The sequence below is a fragment of the Stomoxys calcitrans genome, chromosome 2 (assembly GCF_963082655.1).
Source record: "Stomoxys calcitrans chromosome 2, idStoCalc2.1, whole genome shotgun sequence".
Lineage (NCBI taxonomy): Eukaryota > Metazoa > Arthropoda > Insecta > Diptera > Muscidae > Stomoxys > Stomoxys calcitrans.
In genome coordinates this window covers 229,368,376-229,383,253 of record NC_081553.1, presented here as the reverse complement: position 1 = coordinate 229,383,253, position 14,878 = coordinate 229,368,376, and the positions used below count along the sequence as shown (strand labels likewise).

Here is a 14,878-nt window from a genome sequence, read left to right as displayed (position 1 = left end):
TGCATAGGACCTTCTTCTAATATTCCATTCTCCCAAAATATTCTCTTAGAAACTAAAGATGAAATTAATTAAAACATGTTTGCAACTTTATTCAATTTTGTTCCTTTAGTACGTAACTGCAACAAACCCCTCTAACCAATGGCAAAAACTTGCAAACAAAACTTTTCTCAGCACAAGGATGCCAATGAATGAAAAAAAAAGAAATTTAATTTAAAAGTACACGTGAAAACAACAACATTTCCAGCAACTTATATAGCATCTAGTATTTAACACGCTTCCTTAAAGTTGTAGCAGGCACTCGTTTCTTATTAAAATACCCACATTCACACTCACACTCATACATGGGTAATGGCATGCATACATGTTTCCCATGTCCTTAGCTAGGAAATGCAATATCTACAACTTAGAAATTAACTCTAGAACTTTGGAGAAGAACACAAAAAACAAAAACAAAGTTTCATAAACCCCTTGTTTGAACAAAAGGATGCAATTCTTGTAGCCAGCAAAGCAAAATGTAATTCCAACATGTGTTGCTAAGAAGTAAGAGGAGAAATTGGTCCTGCAAGTTTGCCTAAGTTTTTTTCACAAGAAAGCAAAAAAAAAACAAAAAATAATGCAACAACATAAATTATTTTATTTTGCTAGTAGTGGTGGTGGTGGAGCTTAATATACATACATATGTGGCTATGAGTCTACAAGAGAGCAAAAAATAATAAAAGACTCTGACAGTAGGAGACCATATTAACGTCTATATGAGTCTGTAAGTCAACTTTAATTTGCATTTTTCACAAGTGGCCTTAGGTGCACTTACTTAAAGAACCAACATAATGAGTAATATACTGCATACTTACAACATAAGCAGGAAAATAAAAAAAATTGTATATTAGGATGGATGCTGGCAGGTATATATGTATCAAAAAAAAAATTAAAATTGAAATAAATAAAAAAAAGTTTAATAATCAAAAATTGCTTTTCGTTTGTACTCTTTCTTTAATACAAACTAGTAAAAGCGTGCTAAGTTCGGCCGGGCCGAATCTTATATACCTTCCACCATGGATCGCATTTGTCGAGCTCTTGCTACGATAGCTCTTTTTAGGCAAATAAAGGAAAAAATAAAATAATTGCTATGTTATTTGAACAATATCAAGTTATGGTTCATTTCGGACCATAATTGAACTGAATATTGGAGACCATAGTAGAAGTCATTGTGTAAAATTTCAGTCAAATCTAGTGAGAATTGCGCCCTCTAGTGTCTCAAGAAGTCAAGACCCCAGATCGGTTTATATGGAAGCTATATCAGGTTATAGACCGATTTGAACTATTCATAGCACACTTGTTGAAAGTCATAACAAAGCACCTCATGCAAAATTTCAGCCAAATCGGATAATAATTGCGTTCTCTAGAGGCTCAAGAAATCAAAACCCTAGATCCGTTTATATGGCAGCTATATCAGGTTATGGACCGATTTGAACCTTACTTAATACAGTTGTTGAAAGTCATAACAAAACACCTCATGAAAAATTTCAGCCAAGTCGGATAGTAATTGCGTCCTCTAGTGGCTCAAGAAGTCAAGACCCCAGATCGGTTCATATGGCAGCTATATTAGGTTATGGAACGATTTAAACCATACTCGGCACAGATGTTGCAACTCAAAATAAAACACCTCATGCAAAAATTCATTCAAGTCGGATAAGAATGGCGCCCTCTAGTGGCTCAAGAAGTCAAGACCCCAGATCGGTTTATATGACAGCTATATCAGGTTATAGACCGATTTAAACCTTACTCGGCACAGTTGTTGGAAGTCATAATAAAACACCTCATGTAAAATTTCAGCCAAATCGGATAAGAATTGTGGCCTCTGGCGGCTCAAGAAGTCAACATCCCAGATCGGTTTATATGGCAGCTATATCAAAACGTGGGCCGATATAGCCTATTTACAATCCCAACCGACCTACACTAATGAGAAGTATTTGTGCAAAGTTTCAAGTGACTAGCTTTACTCCTTTGAAAGTTAGCGAGCTTTCGACAGACAGACGGACGATCGGCGGGCGGAAGAACGGACGTACAGACGGACGGACAGACGGACGGACATTGCTAGTTCGTCTTAACATGTCATGAAGATAAAGAATATATATACTTTATGGGTCTTAGACTAATATTTCGAGGAGTAACAAACGAAATGACTAGATTAGTATATGAGAACATAGCACATGTATTAGGGTGGTTATGTACACAAAATAACTACACTATTTTTTTTTTTTGTTTAAAGTTTGGTTTGGTCCTTCGTAATTCCCTATTACTTTCAGTATTAAAATGTAGATTAATGTTTACGTTTGTAGATGTTAATAAAAACCAAATTGTTTCGCCAAGTCCGTGGTAGTATAGAAAAAGTCCTTGCTGGCCCTTAGTAGGAGTTAATAGAAACTTACACAAAAAGAACCGGCAAAGTAGCAACGAAGTGCATATAAGAGCTCTAAGGATAACGACACACACTTGCCTTGTTTGCTTCAACAAATAAAATAACACTTTTTTTGTTATTGTGCAAAAGGATATTGCCGCATGGTTTGTTCAAAGGATTTCTCCTGCCTAATGTTGGCAACTATGTGGAAAGGACAAAACTTGAGAAAATATATAAAAATTTTCCGCTTTGCTAAGTTTTTTTTCCAGATGTTTTCATTTGAAAAAAAATTTAAATATCATGATATAGAAAGGAAGCTATCAAAGTTTTTGAAGATCAAATGTGTATGGTCAAAAACGAACGGTACACAGCGGTCCAGTATCGAAAAATGTTGGCCAAAAGTCTATAACTTTGACTATAATAGTACTATAACAAGTAAAAGCGTGCTAAGTTCGGCCGGGCTGAATCTAATATACCCTACACCATGGATCGCATTTGTCGAGTTCTTTTCCCGGCATCTCTTCTTAGGCAAAACAGGATATAAGAAAAGATTTGCTCTGCTATTAGAGCGATATCAAAATATGGTCCGATTTGGACCACAATTAAATTATATGTAGGAGACCTGTGGAAAATGTCAGCCAATTCGAATAAGAATTGCGCCGTTAGGGGGCTCAAGAAGTAAAATAGGGAGATCGATTTATATGGGATAGCTGTATCAGGCTATAGACCGATTCAGACCATAATAAACACGTATGTTGATGGTCATGAGAAGATATGTTTCAGATATATTTCAGGCAAATTGGATAATAATTGCGACCTCTAGAGGCTCAAGAAGTCAAGATACCAGATCGTTTTATATGGCAGCTATATCAGGTTATGAACCGATTTGAACCTTATTTGACACAGTTGTTGAAAGTAAGTATAAAATACGCCATGCAAAATTTCAGCCAAATCGGATGGTAATTGCGCCCTCAGGAAGCTCAAGAAGTCAAGACCCAAGATCGGTTTATATGACAGCTATATCAGGTTATTTACCGATTTGAACCTTACTTGACAAAGTTGTTGGATATAATAACAAAACACATCGTGCAAAATTTCATTCCAATCGGATCAGAATTACGCACTCTAAAGGCTTGAGAAGTCAAGACCCAAGATCGGTTTATATGGCAGCTATATCAGGTTATTGACCGATTTGAACCAAACTTGGCACAGTTGTTGGATATCATAGCAAACTACTTTATTCAATAATTCATTCAAGTCGGATAAGAATGGCGCCCTCTAGAGACTTAAGAAGTCAAGACCCATGATCGGTTTATATGCCAGCTTTATCAAAACATGGGCCGATATGGCCCATTTACAATCCCAACCGAACTACACTAATAAAAAGTATTTGTGCAAAATTTCAAGCAGCTAGCTTTACTCCTTCGAAAGTTAGCGTGCTTTCGACAGACAGACCGACGGACGGAAGGACGGATGGACAGACAGGCGGACGGACGGACAGACAGACAAACGAACGGATGGACGGACAGACAGACGTACGGACAGACGGACGGAATTTCCTTGTAGTCACCATTTCATTGGTTTCAAGCAAATTTTTTTTTTTAAAGGCAAATTTTTCTAACACGCAAAACTTTCACAACCTGCCTCTTACTGTCCTTTATCCCTTGACATATCCTAGCAATGTTCACAATAGCTGCTTTCTTCGTATCCTTCTAATGCTTAGCGTGGGAATATTTATACCAACATCAGCCATATCCCCAAACCCCTTGCAAAAACCTCTTAGAAGCCAAACCACTTGCTTGCTCATGGGAAAAAATGCTTAAGACTTATTTCCTTGCATTTTGTCATTTAAGCTGAAAATAATTACAACTACTTGTAGTCCTTATTTTCTGCTTGGTGTTTCTTTTTTTATCGTTCAGTTGATGTTGCTGTTCGTTCGTTCGTTTTTTTCTGTTCTTCTCGCATTTCTGTCTCTCGGGGTATTTTTTTGCATACTTTGTTGGCAATACTTGTAGAAATTTCCGTTTCCTTTAACATATGAGACGATAAAAAGCCAGTGACTCTCAGGGAAACATATACAAACACATGTAGCCAAAGATACATTGCTTTTCAATGACAATAGTATGGTCGTTATGTTAGCAGTTTCAAGATACACTCGAGAAAAAATTTTGATTGCTTGAAGGTTAAAATAAATGGAACTGTAATGCCAAGTGTCCCGAGGAACAGGAGTTGTTGTTGTTGTTGTAGCCACATTTTCATGTGAAGGTGGCGAACCTCGTCAAGCTCGTTCCTGTCCAAAGTACCGCTTGCCATGGGAAAATGTTGGCTGGTTATTTAAAGGCGCCAATTATTATCCTTGTTATATCGAGCATCAAAGGCACTCAGTATTTGTGCAAGAGCCGGTGCCGCCCGACTTCCCACTGAGACTCTCCGCTGGATAACGTGTGGTGTTTTATTATGACTTCCAACAACTGTGCTGAGTATGGTTGAAATCGGTCTATAACCGAATTCGAAAGGCCTACCGCAGTGCGGCACCGCTTTGGGGAAAGGTTTTTATATGGCAGCCATACCAAAAGAGTACCTTACAAATGTCGCCAGCCTTAGGAGCAACTAACCTCCACTTAAAAGATTTTTCTGATGTTCTCGGTAGCATTCGCAATACGGTGCGGGTCGACGCAGTCCGAGTTAAGGGCGTGGGTGACGAATGCATGTAACACTATGGGACAGCGAAACAGACGGTAGGACGGAGAAAATCCTATGGGGTGAAGAAAATCCTCTCCGGATCGTGAAAGGACAAGGCTATTACTGAAAGGAAGTACGTAGGAGGTCAGTATAGCTTTTGGTATCATAACGGGACACATAGGACTACGAGCTCACTTATGCAAAATCGGTGCGGCAAGTGATAGCATGTGTAGGGCTTGTGTAGAAGATGATGAGACGTTGGAGCATTTCCTATGTCATTGCCCGGCTTTCGCGGCTAAAAGACATCAGTACTTAGGTGGGGACACAATGCCACCGTACCACTCCCCAACTTAGGAGAGAGGCATAGAGACCAACTAAGGATTTTGTAAGCAGCACGGAATTCCTAACTTAAAAATTTCTTTATCGATGTTACTTTTTTGGTTTTAGAGCTCACAACAAGCCGATTACTGGCTTAGGTGTATGTCCATGTGGCATGGAGCGGATTAATATCCTTTTTCACCATAATCTAAACCAATATTGTCTCAGAAACTGAGAAAGGGATATGCTGGTTGAGTTTTGTCTTCATCTAAGGTTTATTTTTCAAATTTTAAAAGGGTTTACATTCATAGAAAAATAACCAGTTTAACCGAGTTTTTTTAAATCTCAAAATTTTAAACCTGTTTTTAAAAAAGTGAATTTTTCGGAAAGTTCGAAAACCGGTTTTAGGAAAAAAGCCAGATTAATGATCACTCAAATTTTGAGCCATTTCAAGGCAATTCACGCAGCTAGAATTTTAGTCAGAGGCCAGATTCGGAAACCACTAGTAAACTACCCTTGTCTATCCCTTCTACCGCACCTTTCAACTATCCAGTGGAACCCCTAAACCACAGCACACCTCGGCGATAACAAGGCTTGCTTGCGAAGAGGTGCTGTTCGTCGAGATCAAGGAATAAGTCTATTATATATATTTGTGTTTGTATGTTTGTTTGCCTTTTTATGGACCCGCCCTCTTACACCAAAGGTATCACCAAAATAAAAAAAATGCAGACCGATCGAAACCATAAAAGAGTCGAATAAAAGGTATTCGTGTGCAGAGTAGAAGTTGGATACTTAAAATTTTGTCCAAGAGCTAAGGGACCGAAACTTTGGGATCTCCGCTCGGCCAAAATTTACGCCCACAACGTTTAATTTTGTTGTGGATCTCGCGATTTTTAGCTTATATGGTGATTATGCACTTTCGGCATAATTATTTGCGAAACTTTACTAAAATTTTGCCATGAAATTCAATTTGAACTATCCTTTATCCTTGAGGGTTTCTTTTTTGAAGCTTTAATACAAAATTAAACTTAGCCATGAACATAAATAAAACTTTGCTTTACCTCTTTTAGTTCCTGCAAATGGTTGCCAGTTTTTTTTTCTTTGCACATCAAGTTCTGGTGATATACTAGCCGTTGATATGCTTGCCTCGTATGTGGTTTAAGGATTTGTGCTTAGAAGAAGTGTTGTGTTTTTTAATATGTAAGTATTATATAAGATTTCCATGGGAAAGGGAATTGAGTGTTAATGCTTGGTGAAGAACGAATGCTAAGTCACAGAATGGATTATGAGTTTTTATAAGGAAAGAAAAAAGCAAAAGAACACGTCTGTGCTTTAGTTAGACTCTATAGTGGACATACTAAAATTAACCCTTGTGAGGAAGAGCATGGACCATATTATTATTTTATATCTTATCATACGTTATTGAATTTTTATACAAGGAAGATTTTCCTACCTAGGACAAAAGATTTGGATTTACTGCCTTAAAAGTCCATATCGGATGAAATATACACATTGGAGCTATAACTTAATTAGGACTGATTTTAGTGAAAGTTTTCGCACGTATTGGAACGACAATTTAAACGTCTCATGCAAAATCGGACGGAAATTGCGGATTCTACTGGCTTAAAAGGCCAAATCGGATGAACGATATACATGGAAGCTATATCTTAATCTAAACCGATTTTTATGAGATTTTGCACACATATGAAGACGTCAAATAAAGCACATCATGCTAAATTTTGTAAAGATCGGACCAAAATTGTGGCGTCTACAGCCTTAATAGTTCAAATCGGATGAAAGATATATATGGGAGCTATATCTAAATCTAAACCGATTTTGATGAAATTTTTCACACATGTTAAGATCAGTAACAAAACAGTCCGTGCAATTTTGTGCAGATCGGTTGAAAATTGTAGCTACTACGGCCATTTAAGTGTAAATCGAGCGATACATATATATGGGAGCTACATCTAAATCTGGAACGATTTTCATGAAATTTTGCACACATATGGGGAAGTAAAATAAAACACCTCGCGCAAAATATTTTAAAGATCGGACTAAAACTGTGGTTTCTACAGCTTTAAAAGTCCATATCGCATGAAAGATATATATGGGAGCTATATTTAAATCTGGACCGATTTTCATGAAATTTTCCAAACATATGTAGACCTCAATCAAAATACCGATTGCCAAATTTTGTAAAGATCGGACGAAAAATGTGGCTTCTACAGCCTTAAAAATATATTTATCTGGGAGCTATATCTAAATCTGAACCGATGTTTTTTAAAATCAATAGCGTTTGTCCTTGGGCCAAGAAAGTGACATGTGCAAAATTTCGTGACAATCGGACAACAAATACGACCTGCACTTTGATTACAAGAATACATGGACTCACAGACGGGCAGACGGACATGCCTAAATCAAATCAGAAAGTGATTCTGAGTCCATCGGTGCTTATCAATGGGTTTAGCTCTTCTCCTTCTTAGCGTTGCCAACAAATGCTTAAATCTGTAATACCCCGTACCACAATGGTGGTGTAGGGTATAATTATATAGCCTATGTTTCCTTCCAGACAAACGTACACAATATATAAAAATTTTAAGAAAATCGGCTCAGCCAAGTATCGTATAGTCATAACGGGTCCAATGGCGTTTTTGAGGGGTGGCGTGACACCCTACACTTCGACCTGATTTTGTATACCAGATTCGAAATCTACTCGCGAATACCTTTTATTTGAGCCCCATATTGAAATGAACGTCCAATATGTCTCTTTGGGGGTGTTTTTGGGTTGGGGCGGCCCGATGGGACTCAAATTTGAATACCATATTCGTATTCTACTCTCCAATATCGTTTATTTGATACCTGTATTGTCCCGATCGGTCAACTTTTGATTTTGGGTTGTGTTTTTTGCTTAAGGGGGAGGGTCTGTTCCCCTTACGATATCGAAAAATTATATAGCCTACGTTTCTTTCAGACCAACCTACATAATCTGTGAAAATGTTAAGGTAATCGGTTCAGCCGTTTTTGAGTCTATACGGAACAAACAAACACAAATTGAATTTTATATATAAGATATTATTGACCGATTGGGCTTAAATTTTTTATGTGATGTTTTGTTATCGGTTCTGCTGTTTTTCAGTCCATACGGAACAAACAAACCGAGTTCCATATATCCGTGATTGGCTAATGTGCCCATTTTGGGGCTTTTTTGTGGGGGGATGGAGTGACCCCTTATACTTCGACATGATTTTATATGCCAGATATGTTAGCTACTCCCGCATACTCTTCATGTGATACCCATATTGTCCTAATCGGTTCACTTTTTATTTTGGGTGGTGGTTTTGGGGTGGACGGTCTGCCCCCTTCCATTATCAATAAATTACAAAGCCTTTTCCTACTTCCTGACCAAATTCGTAATCTACTCCCGAATACCTTTCATTTGAGTCCAATATTGTCTTGATCGTTAAACAAACCTATTTTGAGGGGGGTTTTTACATTTATTATGAAATTCGTACTCTACTCTAGAATATCTTTCATTTGAATCCCATATTGTCGCGATCGGTCCACTTTTATTTTCGGATAGTACTTTTGGAGTAAGGAGGAGGGTCCGCCCCCTCCCGATATCAAACAAATTATAGAAGTCCTTGATTGACTTTTGGTCCTTGATTACACCTTAGATCCCGAGAGATATTTTAAATATAGATAGTATTGAACATAAGCTTTCATTCTTTTCGTTTCAAATCTTGTTTTCGCTTCATAGACTTCAATATTCCCCAGCATGGGTTAACTGCAGCCGGCTAGTTAATCAGGAAATACTTTAACATAAGAAATATAAAAATTATATGAATACATGTATGTACAACAATAACAAAGGTTTAGAAGAGGAATCTCTTACAAAAGCAAAATTAAAACAACTTTGCTGTAATGTCTAATAAAACTCAAGAATGAAATGCTAAATTAAAATGTTGAAAAAAAACCTGTGAAAACTTTTTGCAGACAGAGCTTTAAAGTAAGATTAAATTCACATCTAGCCTCAGTCAGTCTAAACATATTTTCATAGTCCAGCACATATGTAAGCATGGCCTTTTTGATGGAACTATACCTTTTTACCTATATTACCATACATTAGTTTATAGTAAAGCTTTAATTTCTATGATTTTTTTTTTAACTGTTGACATTTTTAATATATTTTTTATAAATTGCTTTACTTACCAAAATTTAAGCGGCTTTCTCATTGGATAACTTCTCGTTATGGTGTAACCTGCAATGAAATTTTGATAAAAAGAGAGAAAAGTACCAAAGACATGGTGATTAGTATTGTTTGTCTAATATTAAGAGCTTGTATTATATACATATAAAAGAACTAAAAGTTATAAATCAATATAAAACAAAAATTTATTTTAAATTATATGTGTTGTTATGTTTGTATGTATGTTTCATGTCTTTGTAACATATCCATTAAAACGCCCCCTATTTTAATTGCTTAAATATATTTAAAAGAAGATAAGCTCCTTTTCAAAGTAAAGTTTTATTAGAAGATATTTTGTTGTGTAGAAAAGATGATTGAAATGGATTAGTGGATACGCCTCTTAATAATAAAAACCTAATAATTATGTTGAAAATTTGTTGCGCCTAAAAATATGCTATCGTTTTTGGAAATTTCGTTATACTTATGGAAATGGCTTCGGAATATCAAAACATATAGCTGAAGTGAAAATGTTAATTAAAAATTTATTATTGAATTTTTTTTTACTCTAGTTATTAAAATGTAGTATTGGTGGAATTACTTGAAAAAGGGAAATTAATATAAAATTTTTAAAAGAAGGTTTTAGTGGCAGTATTGTCATTTTAATGTCTGTTTTCTTGGCATAATCTGGAATATGAAATCCTTAGTCAAAAACAATATTAAAATTTGCAGTAAGTTTCGTAGAAAAAACAGACAAAAAAGGGCGAAGAGGTAACCACACATTTAAAATAGTTCCATTTTCAAGCCTTGTGGCATTAAACCTCGAGTTATGTATTGCAGTTGTTAGACCTAATTAAGCTTTATATTGATGGATTGTCCTAAGCCAACTGTAGGCAGTTTTTCTAAGAAAGGAATACCGATGAAGAAGCATCCGTACACTTATTTAAGCTAGGCATTCTAATCTATATTTTGCTAAAATGAAAACTGAATATTAGGTCGTATTCGCCGAAATGAGAAAAGAATTATTATACAATATGATGAATACCGGAATTGGAGGCCACCGTGGCGCAGAGGTTAGCATGTCTGCCCAACGCCTGGTTTCAAAACCCGACCTGAACATCAAAAAAAGTTAATCAGCGGTGGTTATACCCTTACTAATGCTGGCTACATTTGTAAGATATGCTGCTATGTTAAATCTTCTCTACCGAGTGGTGTTGCTATGTGGCCCGCCGTTCGTACGCGCCATAAAAAAGGAGGCTCCTTATGATTGAGCTTAAACTTTAATCGGACTGCATTTATTGATATGAGGGAAGTATCTCTGTTTCTTAATGGAATGCCAATGGCAAATTTAGTTTAGTGGCGAATATCCATGTCTAGTGCCGGGCTTGAACTTCATAAAGGAAACGGAATTTGTGTGGCTTTGCCTTTTTGAAATTACGCAACGATTGAGACACGGTCGCATATTGGATCACAGTTCCTAAGTTTCACTATTGGTATACATTGAGGTTCTAAATTCCCTTAAGTGAGTTCGCCTTCACCAATAGGAATAGAAATCTCAATAATTTCCTTGCTAATATTGAATTTTGTATCAACTGCAATGATCTGTTAAAAAATTTGAAGAATTGCTATTGGGGTAAAGCCTGCCAGCCAAGAATGGTTTTTATACCCTCCTCTACAGAAAGGTGGCATTGCATGTGCCATATAAATAACGGCGAAATATTGGCCTTAGATGCTACACAGGAAAAAAAGTTATGCGAAAATTTAAGATTTTTCCTTATTCGTAGGATTTAAGCAATGAAAACGAGCCAAAGAAACAAAACTTTAAAATAAAGATGCTAGTTTTAAATTTAATGTCCTTTTTACTAAAGGACACAAACATCCATTTTATATTTCGAGCGCTGATTGATTAATATTTTACTACACAGATGTCTATCCCATTGATACTTTTTGAAAAATTCGTTTTTATACCCACCACCATAGGATGGAGGTATACTAATATCATCATTCTGTTTGTAACACCTCGAAATAGGCGTCTGAGACCCCATAAAGTATATATTTTCTTGATCTTCATGTCATTTTAAGTCGATCTAGCCATGTCCGTCCGTCTGTCTGTGGAAAGCACGCTAACTTTCGAAGGAGTAAAGCTACCCGCTTGAAATTTTGCACAAATACTTTTAATTAGTGTAGGTCGGTTGGGATTGTAAATGGGCCATATGGGTCCATGTTTTAATATAGCTGCCATATAAACCGATCTTGCGTCTTGACTTCTTGAGCCTCAAGAGGGCGCGATTCTCGTTCGATTTGACTGAAATTTTGCACGTGGTGTTTTGGTATCACTTCCAACAACTCCGCTAAGCATGGTTCAAATCGGTCCATTTATTGATATAGCTGCCATATAAACCGATCTTGGGTCTTGACTTCTAATGCCTCTAGAGGGCGCAATTTTTTTGTCAGATTTTACTGAAATTTTGAACGTAGTGTTTTGGTGTCACTTCCAACAACTGTCTTAAGAATTATACAAAACCGTTAATAATCTCATATAGCTGTCATATAAACCGATTTTGGATCATAACTTCTTGAGCCCATAGACCGCGCAATTCTCATTCGATTTGGAAGAAATTTTGTACAACGTCTTCTCTCATGACCTTCAACATACGTGTCTAATATGGTCTGGATCGATTAATAGCTTGATACAGCTCCCATATAAATCAATCTCCCGATTTTGCTTCTTGAGCCCCTACAAGGCGCAATTCTAATCCGAATGAACTGAATTATTACACAATGACTTTGCATTTTCTAACGGAACGCTTAAAACGCTCATACTGTTTTGGCGTTTAAGGCCAAACCTTTGTTTTTAAGCGTCGCGTTGCAAAAAATGCAACTCTGCAAATAATTCCCACAGAATTTTCATTTTCGATGACTGAAATCGACCGTCCTTCTATGGTGCCATACGTGAAGAAGTGTTCTTAGGCGTCAAAGTTAAAAATTGTATAACTCTTCCGCGTTGCTTATGTGGGATTTGTTTGCAGAGCTGCATTTTTAAAGGAATGCCCAAAACAAAGCTCTATGCGCTCATTCTGTTTTGGCCTTTACTCTGACACTTATGTACATTTTTGTGTTTTATGTTTTATTAAAAAAAAAACTTAAAATAAAAATATAACTAAAAAAAATAGTTTTTATTCAAAAAGTTTTGAATTTAATTTTTTTTGTTTGCTTAGGTGTGAAATATATTTCTTTTGAGCCCATTTTCAACAAAGTTTATTGTTTTCTGTTTTTGAGTCTCTCTAGTTTACAAAGTTTTTATAATTATATAGTTTTTGTTTTATTTTGTGATTTTATTTTTCACCAATACCATTTTTCGATATTTTACCCTTAAACATTTTACGAATTGTGTTCTGTTCTTATGAAACACGAGGTAAGCGTCTTTGAACATCTGGAAGGGCTACACGAACAAAGATGCCGCTTGTAGTAGCCGCCAAATATGAAGAAGTACAAAATTACTGCCGAGTTCTTCTTCATTGCATGCGAAGCTGCACAAACTGATGGTCACCACGAATGTGGTGCGTGTGCTACACCAACATGGCCCAGTAAATGTTGAGCAGGCAGTAATAAACTGCTGCTAGCCTTAGGTTATTCACATGCACACAATCACATTTACAAACACTCATCATATCTCATAATGCCATAAATATTGGCGCCCACTCTCATGTTTTAGCTCTTGAGTTCATTCTCTCTCACTCTCTCTCTCTGTCGTTTGTTTCCTTTATAGTTGTCTGGCTCTCTGCGACCATTGATGTTTCACATCATCAGTAGTAAAAAACGAAAACAAAAAACACAAAAAAAAGGATGCGAAAAATTGCATATAACAATAAAAAAATACTCATAATGTTATATGCATCTTTTTTTTTCAGCCTTTCATTCTTTCATTCGTTTGTTTGTTTTTGTTTTTACTGTGGCAATGCGTAAGCTTTTGCTGCCGCTGTTGTTGGGGGGCAGTGGCTGTGCTAGTGTTAGTGACAGTTGTACTACGACTAGTCTTATTCGCTCACAGAGCTACGAGAGTGGGAAGTTGAGTATGTGGAGATGTTGTTGTTGTATTACAGTCTCATGGCGTAAGCACATGTATGAAGGTGCATTCTGGTACTAGTATAGTTGTTGTTTTTGTTGGCTATGCCAATGATGGTAATAATGATGATGATGATGTTGGCAATGATGACGACAACAGTATTTTTTGTTTTTTTTTGATTAAAGGTACTAGTGAGGCAGAAATGCTTGGTCTTGCTTTTGTTATTGCTGTTGTTGTTAATAAGCCGGCTATAGTAGACACCAACCATTCTCATTTGGCCGCGTGGGTGGTTTGCAAGAGCCACAGCGTGTGCTTTATTTATGTTTGGTGAATTTTATTTTGTTACAACATTCGTAGGAATGTGAGTACTTTTTCGTTTTTTGTTTTATGGTTTATCACTTTGTTTCGTTTCGTTTTGAGGTGTTTGGTTTTTTTTTCTTCGCTTTCGCTATGCACAATTTTTTGCATCACAAGTGAGCACAAATTCATATTCACAGGTTTTGTTTTAACCGAAGTTTCGCAAAAAAAATAAATTAATTCATTTTTAGTGACGTAGTGTGTCACATTTTGTTTTTTGGTTTCTTTGAAAAAAAATTTCCATTCTTTGATTTAAATCACACTATAAGTTTCGCTTTTGTGTTAAGTTATGTATAAATTGAGTTTTGAAAAAAAAAAAAACACTGAAAATATTTTTTTACCTAAATCACGTTCTGCAATATAAATTAAAAAAAAAAACTCAAAAATTTTTTTATGAAAGCAAAGCATACTTTTGGTTAAAAATATTGAAATATTGTTTTTAGATACAATTTGCTTGAAATCTGTCTTAGGGGAAGATTTCGTTGCAACTTTACTTTGCCTGTAGATAAAACAATCATTAACCCATTAAAGCTTGAGCCTCGATTTCCTTGTTTGATTTTGATGAAATTTCAGATATTGATTGGTTAAAGCTTTTTAAATAATACGGTAAATTTTAGAATTTTTTTTAAAAATTTAAATATTTAAAAAGATATAAAAAAACAAATAAACAAAATCAAAGAAAACGATTTTTCTTTAATTTTTCAAGTTTTTCAAGGAGGTTAGGGCGAGATCATTAAATTTTACAATTTTTGTTTGTTTTTATTTCGAGACTAGCTCAATGAAGGATAGCAAAGATAGCAATACACACCAAGCACTATGAGACGCGTTTCGTCTTTGGTTAGAAGACTTTTCAACCATATTAGGTGTGATG

The 14,878-nt window shown here is 36.0% G+C and overlaps 1 protein-coding gene across 5 annotated transcripts in view; it reads right to left on the bottom strand.

The window, feature by feature from the left end:
- LOC106080393 (homeobox protein prospero) overlaps positions 1-14,878 on the bottom strand; it is a 237,675-nt gene that overhangs the window by 169,522 nt on the left and 53,275 nt on the right. For 4 of the 5 annotated variants that reach the window (XM_059361345.1, XM_059361342.1, XM_059361346.1 and 1 more), the window contains one exon: positions 9,611-9,659. The gene's annotated coding sequence lies outside the window, so the exon portion shown is untranslated. Of the gene's footprint in view, positions 1-9,610; positions 9,660-12,954; positions 13,675-14,878 lie in introns of those variants that run through there. The other variant, XM_059361343.1, reaches the window with a different exon arrangement.